Genomic DNA, 12,865 nt, shown 5'->3' on the forward strand with positions numbered 1-12,865 from the left:
GACCCACCTAATAGCAATAACTTAAGTGTAATCTGAGAATAACCTGATCCACAAACTGCATGCATCTTACAAATGATAACATTTCTTCTGTTCAGCCCACTACCACTGGAATGCCTTGGATGTAAGTCCCTCAGTTAAACCCTATGTATTGTTTTTTGGCTCCAGGTCTCTTCTTTGGCCTCTCAAACCTGGTGTCATCCCTATCAAAGCCAGCAGGGGGTCCGGCATGAAAGTAAATATTATATTTTTTCAAAAACTGAAACTCCTGTTTCAGTTATATGCCTGTAAATTTTATTATTCTGCTGTGATTTAAAAGATTGAAAGCCATCGTCTTAGAGCCATCATCTGTCAGCTTACCTTTACTCAAAATCTTCCAAAAACTATAACAACTCAGTGATAGTTTACTATGACTTCAAGATTCAGATAGGAAGTTAGCCAACTGTTTTGGTACAAAAGGCAATCTGCATTTATATTTCTTTTGTGACCCCTCTCATCAATTAAATCCTCAAGTTTCTATTTCTAATCAGGTTGTAACAATGGATTTTGTTTGGTTCTCTTTTGTCTTGTCTCTCCTTATTGCCTACTGGACTTCCTAACCATAGAGCTCTTTCTATTCTGCAGTTTACTTATTTTTTTCCCCCAATCACTTTGAGACCCTCTTCAAAGTTTTTTGAAGCTGTTGTTTCCTTTATAGGAGAAAGGAAGCATCAACGGTAAAATAAAAAACTGGAAAGGAACAGAAATCCTATAGTTCATCTGTGTTCTGGACTGCTGTTACCTTAGGTAGAGTTCACATAGGGTTCCCATGGGGTAGGATGGTTTGAAGGGAATCACTTTGGATCCTCAGCCTTCACATATTTTATTTCCTAAAATTGGTTGGACTGAGAACATCTTACAGTCAAGCCATTTCTTTCACAGTTGCCCTCTTCCACTTCATAGAAGAATAGCTCAGGTCCCACTGTATCTTAATATGGTGCACTGCTTCAGGGTGTAAAAACCTATAAGGCACAAAATGAATTTAAAATGCTGGTGTGTGAGTGTTGGGAAAGTAAATGACTTTAGAGACTGAGTAACAAATTCATGTGCATATCAGGTAGTTTCCTAATCATACTTTAAAAAAATGGAAAAAGCAAATTTGTGCTATCTGATTCTAGATTATTAAAAATAATTTTTCAAAATGTATCATGTGATTTTTGGTATATAGTTCAAAAGGAGTTCTAAAACATAAAGGGCATTATTGTAATAAAACTATTCTCATTTATATAACAGGTAAACCATCATAGATTACATCTATAAAAATTAAAAACTACAACAGAAAAGGTGCTGAGCTCTTTTGAAAATAAGAAATATTCATACTAATGTGAATTAATCAGAAAATGCTTCTATCTCCTTAAAGGATTTATTTCCAATAAACTTTTACATTTTGTATTTGATACTTTTTATAATTTATGTATATTTATGTTGTTTTGAGTACCTGCTACTAATCATAATGATAAATTAATGAAAAAAATTAACCCTTAGAGCCTTACAGTTACAGGAAGTATACTGATATGTCAATTTCAGTTTAATCTTATATATTTTTCCATGAATTACTCAAGGCAATTAATTACTTTCCATTCTAAATATATATTGCATTAGGATAAAATTCAGAGTGGGAAATGCTATAAGAATACTCTACTAAATAGTGCTTGCTCACCTATTTTTTTAATGAATGATGATAGGTATAAATTCATATGACATTTAGATTATGTTTAATACATTTTAAAACATATAACAATTGTATATGTCAATATTAATATCTTTTACATCTATTTACCCTTATGACAAAAAATTTAGATACATAAAATATAGAAAGGGATACTTTTTGAAAATAAGTTTTCAAAATTGTTTAGAAAGTACACACAAAAAAATACTTATAGTCACTGATCTAATCCTCTTATGGCCTATTGTCAGGAATCTATGAGACCATCCCAATATAAGAATATTTATTTCTTATGTAAAATCCTCTTATGAATCTTCTCCTTTATAATTTTCCTAGTAATAAAGTAGATGCTGAATGCAGCCTTTCATCACCCAGGTTAGTCTGAGTTGTTTTGCTTGATATTAGTTGAAATATTAACTGTCAACATTGACAGAGTAAGCAGCATAAAAAAAGGTCTACATCAACTTCATAATTTAGGATGTAGCTCACAGCTGGGGATTATTAGCAGTGTGGTACATTTGGTATCATGATACTTTAATTAATAATTCCTAATAACCAGGCACTGTTTTTTGTTTTTTTGAGACAGAGTTTCACTCTTGTTCCCCAGGCTGGAGTCCAGTGGCACGATCTCGGCTCACTGTAACCTCCACCTTATAACACGATCTCGGCTCACTGTAACCTCCACCTTTCTTTAGGGGAGTATGTACAACACCAAGAGGTAAATGAAATTTTAAAAATGGCAAAAAAGTTGAAATCAGAATTTGTTCCATTGTTTAAGATCTTGCAATTTGCTCAAAGATCTCTACTGGTGATGGCAAAAAAATACATAAAGGTATTTTTTCCTAATAATGAAGAAAATTGATGTGGGAAATATCAGTGGATAAGAGTTTTCAAAACTTTCTTAAGAAACAAAACCCAGTAGAAACTAATAGAGGCAGCTAGTTTCCGATGGTATCCAGGAAAAGAAGGAACCAGTCATACAGCAAAGAGGCTGTGAATTTAAGATTGAAAAGTGGCACCAAAAAAGGGGATTACATTGAAAATGTGTGTGATGAACTGATATCCTGTAACTTTTATCTGGGTAAAACTAAATAAAAGGATATTTCCTTAAGAGATAACTCAACTAAAAATTTCTAGTTTTTATTTAATTTTTTAAACTTTTATTTTGGGTTCAGGAGTACATATGTACATTTGTTATATAAGTAAATGGCATGCCACAGGGGTTTGGTGTATGGATTATTTTGCCACCCAGCTGACATGCATAGTACCAGACAGGTAGCTTCTCAGTCCTCACCCTTCTCCCACCCTCCGCCCTCAGGGAGGCCCTGGTGTCTGTATTCCCTTCTTTGTGACCATATGTACTCAATGTTTAGCTCCCATGTATAATCGAGAACATGCACCATTTGATTTTCTGTCCCTGTGTTAGCTTGCTTAGAATAACAGCCCCTGGCTCTATCCTTGCAAAGGGTAGTTTTAATTTTTGTTGTCTTTTGGTCTTGAAATTATCTCTTTCCTTTGGAGTTACCTCTCCTGATTATTTACCTTGATTAAATTTTAGTTAGCTTATCCACATTACATGCTACAAGCTTTCCACAAACACCGTTGATCCTTGGTTACCTGTTCTCTCTTAAGAATGAGGCAATCAAAGGGCTGAGTAGAAGTTATGTGTGCATGGTGGAGGTTTGCCAACTAGAAGGTTCTGCTTTAGGATGAACAGTTATACTTAGATACCCCTAATTTTACAGTAAGGAGACCTTTGCTGTTGGGTCTTAATAGTCATGTCTGGAAGGTAAATTGAAGAAACTTCTAAGAATATAGAACAAAGACATAAAGAGTCAGAAACATAAAAAAGAAAAGAAAAAATGACAGTAAAGTTTTATGTGGGAGACCCAACATCTGTCTAATGAAAATTCTAGAAAGACAGAATAGAGAAAATAGATAGAAAAATTTCAAAGAAACAGAAGATAATTTTCTATAGCTAAAGAAGCTAGAATAGGGCCCTTGAGTGCCAGTGAAATAGATGAAAATAGCCCCATAAACATATGATCATGAAATTTCAAAAGACCAAGAATAAACAAAGGATCCTAAAAGCTTTCCGGTCATGTACCAATAATCATAACTATAGTGGCTCCAATGTTTCATCAACAACTGAATGCTAGAAAACTAAGCAATCCTGTCAAAGTACTGAGAGGACTATATTTAGCCAATCTCTCAATCCTGTGCAAAAGACAAATAAAGATACTTAGAGAAATGGAGGACTCAGAATTCCTACCTCCCCCTACACTTTCTAGGACATAATTTGAAGATGCACCCTAGGAAAATAAGGGAGTAAACCCAGAAAGAGTAAAATGTGGGATCCAGGAAAATGAATCTAATCCAGGAGAGCAGAATGGGGAAGTCCTGGGATGACAACTTGGCAATAGAAACAGAGTACAACCTCAGGTTCTGAGATCTCTGTGGGAAGAAAAGGGAGAACATGGATAGATTTCTAGCACCTCACAACCTTTCTTACATCACAGCATGAATTTAAAATGGCAATATTTGTCTAGCACGATGAGCTAAATAAAGGAGGCTTCATACCCCAGATGAGCCTTGGGTTTGCTTGACCCCAAGGCTGAGGTGTCAACTACTGATACCATCAGTAGTTGGAAAGCTCTGAATTACACAGCATTATTAAAGCTTGGATAACTTGATAATATGACAAAGACAACTGGTGATTTATTTTAAAAAGAGAAAATACAGTAGAATCTCTGACAGGAACAATTTCTTTGGAGTGATATTGATTCATGGAGAAAAAAATGATATGCATGCACTGTTTGACTCTGCAACAGAAAATATTTACATAGTCATAATATGATATTATGATTTATTGATTTTCACCTTTTAGAACCAAGGGTACATCAAAGGAAAAACTATAAAATGTAAATATTCTTAATATTTACAATATTAAAAGAAAGATATAGCTGATTGAGGTTGAACAATAAAAAGAGAATGGGGATATGTGGAAGGAGAATAATGATTTCGTCTTATTAGTTTGGGAGCCAAGAGATGCTGTCTATAAAGTGAAAGCCCTTCTGCAGATTTCTGCCATTTGCCTTCAGCTACTGAGTTCTAAAGGAGATGGAATGTCAAGTCTTTAACCCTTGGATGTCCTTGACTGAGGAAGAAGCAGTGTGAAACGGAGAAGCACCAGCCTCCAAGGTACCAAATGGGTGGAAATTAAAAACAACTGAAAATGGCACTGGAGAACTCCCTAAGAAGAAAAAAGGACAGAGATATCTTGTTCCTACTGCCAAACTGCTAATAGGCATTCAAAAAATGCTAAATGATGAAAGAAGGATAGGGGTATTCATACGCTTTGGCTCTGTGTCCCCACCCAAATCCCACCTCGAATTGTAATTCCCATCATCCCCATATTTCAAGGGTGGGACCAGGCAGAGGTAATTGGATCATGAGGGTAGTTTCCCTCTTGCTGTTTTCATAATAGTGAGTTCTCACAAAATCTGGTGGTTTTATAGGCATCTGGCATTTCCCCTGCTTGCACTCACTTCATCCTGCCACCATGTAAAGAGGTGCCTGCTTCTCCTTTGCCTTCCACTATGATTGTAAGTTTCCTGAGGTGTCCCCAACCATGTGGAACTGTGGGTCAATTAAACCTCTTTCCTTTATAAATTACCCAAGACTGGGTAATTTATTCACAGCAGTGTAAGAACAGACTAATACAGGTAGATTGTGGTTTATTAAAGATGAAACAGGTTTTAAAATCCTTTTTAAAGTTTTATAGATGGATTATATAAATAGGAGAGAGGTAGGTGAGATGAGTAGTGATATAAAACAGCTAAATCCTCATGTCCTCATGATTCATGGCAGGAAGTCAATGAACACTGTCTAATTTTGATATTTCAAGAAGCTGCACCATAAACATATAATTTAGACATATGGGAATAACCCCAAAAGAAATAAAAATGGAAAAGTTCACTACTGTGCCCCCAATGCCTAGAACAGTGGTTGACTGACCTGTATATGCTCAATAAATATTTGTTGAAAGAATAAATTTTCTGAATGATGTGCAGGAATGGAGGAGGGAATGAGGGAGTCTGACACTGTTGCTGATATTCATTAAAAGCCTGCAGCAGTTCCATTTGCCCCTCTTTCCTTGCTAACAGAATCCAGATTTCTACTCCTGAGAGAAAGTGATCCCATCTCCAACCAAGAGGCAAATCCTGATTAGTCTATTAAATCATGGTAATCCTATACTTCCAACCAGTGACTGGATTAGAGGATGACCAATGAGATGTGAAGGAGGGATTATTGAGAGGCAGCTTTACTCTTCTTTCTCTCAAAATTAGCATGTCTGAATTTGATATCTGGACAGATATAACTCTCCTGTGACAAAGAAGCAGCTAGACTGAGGGAAAGAGCAATATTCACAGAACAAAGAAAGAACCTGAGTTTTCGAAGATGTCATTGAATTAGCAATGAAATAACATTAAATTCTCAACTTAACATGTCTTGAATGTGAGATAATAAATTTTCCTTTTTGTACCAACTAGATGAGTTGGGAATTTCTGTTATGTGCTCTCAAAGCATAACAACAGATAAAGTCCTTCTGGACTTTTTGATATCAATAAACATATGCCTGTGTTAATGTTTATAAAAATAAATCAAATAAGGCTATATGTAATTTCATCTGATAAAAATAGAAGAGTATTTTTTAAATGTTTTATTTAAATTGTTGGGTCCTCTAAATTTTGGTGGCCAGGTATAATTTGCTTGTGTTGCTACAAAGGAACATCTGAGGGTGGGTATTTTTTTTTTTTAAAGAATAGGTTTATTGTCTTATGGTTCTGCAGGCTGTGTAAGAAGCATGGCACCAGCATCTTAATCTGGTGAGGGCCTTAGACTTTTTCCACTCATGCCAAGCGGGGAAGAGCAGCCAGTGTGTGCAGGGATCACATGGTGAGAGAAAGCAAGAGAGAAGGGAAAGGTACCAGGCTCTTTTTAACAACCAGCTCTCTAGGGAACTATCTTGGGAACTAAGAGTGAGAACTTACTCACCACCCCCACACTCGGCCCCGGGGGAGGACATTTATCTACTCATGAGGGATCCGCCCTCATGACCCAAACCCCTCCCATTAGGCCCCACCTCCAACATTGTGAAACAGATTTCAATGACACGTGGTGGGGCCAAAGGAACCAAATCCAAACCATAGCACCATGTTTCATGACCCGGTTATCCTCTCCCGTGTTGTGACTCTAATTCTTGTCTTTCAAAACAAATTTTGCAAATTCTTTCCCTCCAGTTTTATAACTTTAGAAATGTTTCCACTGTAAACACTAGTTGAAAAGGACATCTTTTCCTGGTAACAAAAAGGAAACTAGAGAAACGTGGCTATATTTGTCTGTTTAGTTTCCTTACCATGGTATTTATTCTTTCAACAAAATGTGAGACAAAGTCAATGGCTGAAAGGGAATGAAAGAAAATTAATGTATGAAATGAAAAGAAAAGGCATAAAATAGTCATCACAAAGATGAAAGAAAATAAATTACAGATATAAAAAGATGTTGAATGGAATATTTCCTATTACATCAGAATTTCAGTTAGAGGCCAAAACCTGACAGAAACTGAAGAGTCTACTAGATACTTCTGTGAAGGATCTACCAAAGGGTAGAAAAATGGCCCAGTAAACATCCCATTCCACAGCTTATGTAAGAAAGACTAAGAATTCATGGAGGAGGACTGTTAGGAAGAGAACTTAGAGAAAATAATGGAGTTCTGTATAATTTATTTTTACTACCTTCCATAGACAGTAGAAAGTATACTTTGTAGAAAGTCCCAAGAGACCCAATAGAGAGTGTCTCCAAAATAACAAACAACAAACCATGTAGAGCTGCAGGCGTTTGCTTTCTGCTTCTAGCTGCTCATGATGACACAGCAAGAAAGTAGTGGAATCATCCTGAAATGTGTTGATTTAGCAGACCAAAGATGTGTACTGTTTAAGATACAAGTGGTTGCTAGAGAGGGAAATCGGATCTGAAATTTGTTGTACCATATTTGCTCAAAGAATTATTTGCCTTTAAGGTGGAGGGGACTATAACTACAGACTTAAAAGGCTGTTGATGTACCTCTTGTGGTGGCAGGGGAGGTGCAGAAATAAGGTGGAGGGTCACATGAGTTTGCTAACTCTAAATGAGTAGAGGTTCCTTCTACTGGGGGAAGAGGGATTACTAAAGACCTCCACAGAATAGCCAGTATTAGAATACCTGCCCTGATGGAGAGTAGTTGACAGGCAAGAGAGAACTTGCATTAATCTTAGGTAAGTAAAAATGTCTTTCTCCATTTTCAGTTTGTTCATTCTTTCCTAATCCTGATCCTCCACAGGCCAGAAGCAACATAACAAGAGGGTAAGGGCAGGAGGAACAAGAGGAATGGAAGAACAAGGTGAAGAGGTATTGAAGATAAAGACGATGCTGTTCTCCCTTACATAGGTCAATCCTGAGCTAAGGGGTAGGAAAAAATTTGAATGAAATGATAAAGTCAAGTTGTAACTTACACTGGACTACACTTTTTTCCTTTTACCAGAGATATGTCTGTTTATGGCTGAAAGGGGTCAGAAAGCAGGGAATACGCTTGTGATGCCATCAGCAAGTGAGAGAGAAAACTCCCAGTCACTGGATGGGAAAGCAGTGGCTGGAGAAAAGTGAAGATATTTCCTGCTGCTTTCCTAAGGAGAGAAGCCCATTCAGTAAACCTGCCACACTCAGGAAGGCACTGTAGCAGGATTGCCAGACAATGGCCTTTTCCGGTTTCTAGTCATAGAGTTCAAATGAAGTTAGTTGGCTATATTGTGATTCCAACCACACTCCCGTCACAACCCCCAGCCCAAATGTTCTGCTTCTCCAGGAGAGGCATGGAAAAAGTGAACAGTTGGGTTTGACTATGGTTTGGTTTTGCTCTACAAATATGGTGCACAGAAAGGGAGTGAGAAGAAATAAGCTGAGGTATTTTCAAGGAAGTGGCTACAATGCATTGTCAATGGAATCTAACTTGGGTGAATCAGAAAATAGAGACATCAGGAGGATGGATAGTGAAAAAGGCACGGAGTTATGGAGCAAAGGTAATGAGGCAAGAACTGTTACAGTTAAGAAAATACAGGAAGCATCTGGAAGAGTAAGTTGTGGTGGCTCAAGAATGGGTTGCCTGAAATGAAAATGTTAGGGGTAATGCAGCTTCTAATGATGGTGAGATTTATGGCGAGGTTACTGGATGAAAAGGTTGTGGGAAGTAAAACAATAACCAAGCAGGTTAAAAGGAACTGGTTTGAGTCCATTTTTCACTTTGAGTTGGACTAATTTTTTTGGTTTAAAACTAGTTTGAACCATGCTGAATCAACAGATCAACTGATTTCTGTTGTATAGCTCATTGGTTTTATATACCTTAAACTAAATCTGAATCTGTTTTAACTAACTTAAAATTTTTTACATTAAATTACACAGTATATTAGTATTAAATTTTTTTAAAAAAACTGAAGAGTTCAAAAAATCAATTAGTAGCTTAGAAAGCTAGATTAGATTTGTAGTGATTTATGTCTACAGTGACTTTATTGTTAAAACTATGCTAAAGTTAAGGAATATTTCCACCAGTTAGAGATTCCTTTTGAAAAGGACACATAAAGAGGTTTTACTTATGATTTCATAAGTCAATCAATCCATTGTAAGTTTAATAAAACTCACAGGAATTAACAGTGCTTTCTTCTCTGTGAAGACATAGAAATTGTCCTGTGGTTTGAAACTACCTCTATGAGGTTTGACCATCTTCCTAAGCAGGAAAGATTCTCCTATGCAGACTCTGATGTGGTCTGGGTCTGTGTCCCCATCAAATCTCATGTCAAATTGTAATCCCCAGTGTTGGAGGTAGGGTCTGGTGGGAGGTGATTGGATCATGGGGGTAGAGTTCTCATGAATGGGTTAGTGCCATCTCTTCAGTGCTATTCTTGTGATGCTGAGTGAGTTATCATGAGACCTAGTTGTTAGAAGTGTGAAGTACCTCCCCCATCTTGCTCTTGGTCCTGCTCCTGCCATGCAAGATGCCTGCTCCCACTTCGCCTTCTGCCATGAGTAAAAGCCCCCTGATTCCTCCCCAGAAGCATGTGCTGCTATGCTTCCTATATAGCCATTAGCCATTAGCCAAGTAAACCTCTTTTCTTTATAAATTACCCAGTCTTGGGTATTTCTTTGTAGCAATGTGAGAACTGACTAATGCGGGCTATTTATCTTATAAACCTGAAATCTCATTTCTGAGTTTTTATTTTGTTCATTTAACACTATCGTTTCTCAGCCGTAGCCTATAAATTTGTGGCTGCTTTCACAAAGGCAAAAAATGTCCTCCTTATAACTAGGTGTACTTATTAATAAATAGATTCAGGCAGTACCTACCAGCGAAGACGTATTTCCAGCAACACTCTGAGAGTCATTTTACTATGTCAACATTGAGTGCAAATGTGAAAGAGATTAAAAAAGATGCGCGCGCGCACACACACACACACACACACACTGTAACTGGAGTCCCCCTTCTCTGCCTTTAAGGTGAGGTGGGCCACAGCTGTGTGATCATCCCAACTCTGATTGGTTCTTCATACCCATTCAAACTATGTTCTAAGTTCCATACACTCCTCCCTGGTAGCTATAACCACATGGTACTGAGACTTCTGCTCCCTTCTACACATTCAAGAATGTAGTACATCTAATAATCATACATTATAAAGATGAAAAATACATTTTAAGCCATTAATTTGTTATAAAGGTACTTTGTATCTGGTATTTCATTATTCACATCATTAGCACTATTACATAAACCAATATTTATTGAAGTACAGATTTAGGATCCTGTATCTGAATCACCTAAGATTATTTTCAAAGTGCAGAGTCCAGGATTAAACCACAATCTAAGTAACTTAGATTTTTGGCAGGGTTGGGGGTGGCCTAGGAATCTGCAATTTGAAGAAATTATCCAGCTAATCCTTATACATAGGACAGTTTGAGAGCTATCTTTAGAAATTAAGAGAAAGTATCTTCATTCCAATAATTCAGGAAAAACACACATTTACTTGCAGGATTTTAAAAATATATATTTTATAAGTACATATATGAACTGAAAACTAGATAAAGGTAATTCAACCAATTGCCCTTTGGATTAATGATACAGAATTATTTCTATAGGATTTATCAAAGGCCTACCTTTACCAACAAACTCTAATGGATAGTGGAGAAAAGTTGGATAATTCAGACTCCCTCTTTCCAATTTTTCCCCCTCACATCCAGATCCCCTTATTCTTACTATCAGTAATTTGGGGTCTGATTTTTGCCCCCAAAATTTGCTCAATTCTGATTTTTCATTCCCTTTGCAAACTTTGTATCTTACAAGAAACAAAACAAAACAGCGATTTCAAACAATTTCCAGAAGCCAACTATTACTGACTTCTTGAAATCCACTTTGTACTCATAAGTTTTTATCTTGAAAGACTATTTAGCCTCATTTGTCTACCTCTGAGCCTGAGCAAAGTTGAGTCAATTATTGAGGGGAGCATTTAATGTTGCTCTAGAGATTTTAAAGTTTTTATTCCCTGTGCTTTTTAGAGGGGGGCCATTTAGGTTTTCAACAGTTTTATTTAGGCAGTTGCTACATGAAGGGTATTGCTGGGTATTTAACTTAGAAATCGTCTATAAGAAAATAGACTCAACAACCATTTATATCATCTGAAACAACTCACTATCCCCATAGATAGGTGTGTATGCACATATATGAGTGCACAGGTGAGAGTGTGTACAGAGAGAGAATATGACAGACCGTGAGAGAAAAAGAACATCTGCTTTGTGTAAAGCACAATGATGGGGTACATGATGATAATTGGAAAACAATCTGTAGTTTCAAAGTTTCCAGTGTATGGCTGGAGGTAGGTATCTATACAAACACAAGAGGAAGCTGGAGAAAGAGGCGTGGGTAGAGCTGTTGAGTGTAGGTTAAGAGCAGCTGCATGGCAGCATGGGAACAGCCAAGGGTTTAGGGTCAAATGAACCTGATTTCAAATCCCAATGTAGCTTTTCTGTGACCTTGGCCAAGTGGTTAACATTTGCTGTGTCTCAATTTCTGAGTCCCTAACAGCTAGCAGCACCTCACTCCTAGAGTTGCAATAAGGAGTAGAGATAAAGTAGGTAATGTACCAAGCAGACTATAGGGGCTTAATAAATGAGAGCTATTATTATGGAAATAGCCAGCTGCTGCAAGTTTGCTAATAGAGTTCTCTGTAACTCTACCTGGAATTTAAAATCGACAGTCCCTGCCGCCAGATGCAAACTGATTTTTATTCCAAGAGGTTGGCTCCGAATCAGAATGTCAGAATAGGATTAATTTTCCATGCTGTTTAAGCAGTGTGGGCTGGGATGGAGGTTCTGAGGTCAGCAAAGCATGTGAAAACAAAGGGCTAACTAAAAGTCCTGTAGTTTAATACCACCTAGTCTGATCGTATGTGAAGAAGGTCCAAGATAATGGTCCCTGTTCAGAAAGGTTTTCCTTAAGAAACTAAACATAGAATTACCATATGATCCGACAATCCTATTACTGAGTATATACCCAAAGGAATTGAAATAGTTTGATGTGCACATTCCCATGTTCACTGCTGCATTACTCACAACAGCCCAGATAGGGAAACAGCCTAAGTGTCTGTCAATAAATTAATGAATTTTTAAAATGTGGTGTATGTATACCCAATGGAATACTATTCAGGCTTTAGAAAAACAGGAAATTCTGTCATTTGCAACAACATGGATGAACCTAGAGGGCATTATGTTAAGTGAAATAAGCCAAGCACAGAGAGACAAATGCCATATGATCTCCCTTACATGTGGAATCTAAAACAGTTGAACTCATAAAAGGAGAAAGTGGAATGGTGGCTACCGGAAGTTAAGGAGAAGGCAGATGGAGGAGAGGTGGGGTGGGGGAGAAGGGAGACATTGGTCAATGGGTACAAAGCTTCAGTTAGACAAAAGGAACAAGTTCTGGTGTTTTATTGAACAGCAAAGTGGCCATAGTTAATAATAATGTATTGTATGTTTCAAACTAGCTAAAAGAGAGAATTTAAAATATTTTTATCACAAAGAAATGAT

The 12,865-nt window shown here is 37.1% G+C and overlaps 1 long non-coding RNA gene across 1 annotated transcript; it reads right to left on the reverse strand.

Moving 5' to 3' along the window:
- Positions 1-840: 840 nt before the first annotated feature.
- LOC108582440 lies at positions 841-12,492 on the reverse strand. The gene is made up of 2 exons (XR_001895944.3): positions 10,139-12,492; positions 841-998 (listed from the first exon to the last, which is right to left on the reverse strand). It is a non-coding gene; the product is annotated as an uncharacterized LOC108582440 (long non-coding RNA).
- Between the last annotated feature and the right edge of the window lie 373 nt (positions 12,493-12,865).

This window comes from Papio anubis, chromosome 13 (genome assembly GCF_008728515.1).
Source record: "Papio anubis isolate 15944 chromosome 13, Panubis1.0, whole genome shotgun sequence".
NCBI lineage: Eukaryota > Metazoa > Chordata > Mammalia > Primates > Cercopithecidae > Papio > Papio anubis.